Below are 2902 nucleotides of genomic sequence, written 5' to 3' on the forward strand. Positions count from 1 at the left end.
TTGTTTGTTTGTTTGTTTGATTGTTTTGAGAAGTTTTCCAAAACAACTGGGTTTGATAAAATGTTCTAAAATTTTATAGGAAGTAGACCATTCAACAACCTCATCCTTCACAGAAATATAATAACTCATATAGGTGCTGGTGTTATTTATTAGCATTCATAGGATGGTGCTTCTTCATGTAAAAATCTGTGCAAAAGAGAGTAAAGAAACCATGAGAAGGAGCTTGTATGATACTTAGTAATCAGGGTTTGGGGACATGGAAAAGCCTATTTTTATTCTCTTGTGGAGTGAGCTCTGTGCTCTCACCTGAGGTCCACTGTAGCTTGGAGAAGGGATCACCCTCACTCTCTTGCTAGTTGTTTGTTGTATCGCTATGGGATTTCCAGATTTCTTTTGTGAGATCTTAACAGTGGAGACTGGGGTCAATTTTGAATCTTGATGGAGCACCTGGCTCAACTACCAACACCTTTGCGCTGTGGTAGCTCGTCATAGTAGCCCAGATCTGCAATTTGACCTTAGTACATAAATGTCCTACACTCCTCTATACGGTTAAAAATCAATCTTCCTTTCAAGACAAAATTTCCAGCAGGATTTCTGGATGCCTGATACATGGGCTTCCCTTTCCCAACCTTGAACCCGTGAAGGCAACTCACTCTCTGTGTTTCAGAGTCCTCTCCTACACTAACAGTAATGTCACAGCATGGTTGCTGAACATTCTAGTTACTGATACACAGTTGTTAACCTATGGTTGATGTCAAAATAATCTTTGTTAAATGAGAGATGAACAACGGGAATTAGTGTCTGTGCTGGAACCGACATCCGCTCTCATCTTTCATGATGTTTGCATCTTGATTTTTGCAGATCCTCCTTTTAATACCTTCTTACCTTCTTGGATCCATGACTTCATTTCTGTGTCTGCTCTTCTTTAGCACATCCCTATCAAACCCATACACAGAGTTTAATCCTTTCGGTCAAAATCCTTTTGATAATGGCTGTGAATAAAGCAGGGTCTGTTCAGCTGCCCTTTTAAAATCTGTGTTTAGTGCATGAGTGTGTGTGTGTGTGTGTGTGTGTGATAGAGAGAGAGGAAGGAAGGAGTGAGGGAGGAAAAGAGGGAGGGAGGGAGAGAGGGAGGGAGAGAGAGAGAGAGAGAGAGAGAGAGAGAGAGAGAGAGAGAGAGAGAAGTGCATACATATGGACATGCAAGTGCCAGAGATTATGTGTATAGATCAGAAGACAACCTGTGGTAATTTCCTCCTTCCACTATGGACTCTAGTTGGGAAACCTTGAAGGAGAAGAAGAGTTTTCATCTCCTGAGTCATCCCACTGGCCTTAAGTCCTCTTTTGAAATCTATGTTCATTCTATCATTTCTCTTCCTCTAGGGAATCCCCACAAACACAGGCACCATACTATATATGTATTGCTCTGCTTCTCTGTCTTCTAGACAACCTCTCAACCCCCATAGCTCCTAGAGCTGAACATTCATTTTCTACTTTAACTATATAGGAGCCAAGTCAAGTTTTACTGCAGTTGTTATTTTATTGTTTCTGGACTTTGTCAATGGGAATTAGTATCTAAGACCTTGTCATCCAGGACTCTTTTCAAATAAGATATTTCTCTTAATTAAAGAGTCAAGGAGAGGCAAAGGGCAGAGAGAGAGAGGACGTAAGAAGGAGGGACTTAATACTTATTTCTTTAAATTAATTCTTTGTTCCTGAGAAACAAAGCCATTTTGAAAGCTCCCACCCCCAATCTCACCTAGGCTTTCTTCTTAACTTTTTTTCAAGAATTTGTTTCTTTCAAGGTCATGATACCTTAGTTATACAAATACACATGAGTAATAGTTTCCCACCTTAAAACGTAAGCTACATAAAACCAGACACTACTTCTAACACAAAACTAACCCTATTTTGTTGTGGTTCACAAATATTGCTCTAAACCTTAAAAGATAACATTCATTCTTTTAATTATTTTCTTTATAGATACTATATCTGACACCCTCTTTTTTTCTGGGCAGACTATCAAGTAGAACAACATATCAGAGGTGAAAGATGCTAAACAATGTAGCCATGTCTGTCTCCACAAAGACTAAAAGCAAATTTTACCTTTCCAACATCCAGTTTTGGAATCACTCTGCATGCTTGATGCTTGCCTATGTGAATATTTCTATCTGCCTGTTTATCTATCTATCTATCTATCTATCTATCTATCTATCTATCTACCATCTGTCCATCTATTGATTCAGCCAGCTTTCTTTTTGTAAGACACTGATATCAAAATAGAGAACAGGCTTATTTTAAATGACCTCACCAAATTATGTTTATGTTTGTACAATCTGTTGCTGTTCTCATATATTTCTCTTAACTTTCATTTTTAACTTCAAATAATATGTGACAATCACATTATGCACATAAGAAAGATGAGATTCAGTTACAGTAGAAAAAATAAGCTGTAGGTGTTAGGCTTATGTCCCTGATGGTTCTAGGTTTCTGCCCAGAGTGGTCTTTTTTATTAAATGTTTCTATTATTTTGTAAACATTTCTACCGACTAAATATTAATAATATTGTATATGATAGGAGCATATGATTCTGATTACTTTTTTCCTAAATTAAAGTGTATTAAAGATTCAAATCATGAAATGTGATTAGGTAACATGTACAAGGAACCTAGAGACATGACGTGTGTTAGGAATGGAGGTAGACATACTTTGGGGAACTTGAGCACTGTTTTGTAAATTTGAGCAGTACAACAATGGTGGTAAACTAGTAGCTGTTCATACTATACTCCTCTGCTTGGAAACCAAATCTGCTTCTTCCCAAGAACATACAGCTTTCCTTTGCAAACTTCAGCTGTGTAATTGATGATAGAAATAATTACCAAAGGATTTTGAAGCAGCCAAC

The sequence above is a fragment of the Grammomys surdaster genome, unplaced genomic scaffold, assembly GCF_004785775.1.
Source record: "Grammomys surdaster isolate TR1022 unplaced genomic scaffold, NIH_TR_1.0 224, whole genome shotgun sequence".
Lineage (NCBI taxonomy): Eukaryota > Metazoa > Chordata > Mammalia > Rodentia > Muridae > Grammomys > Grammomys surdaster.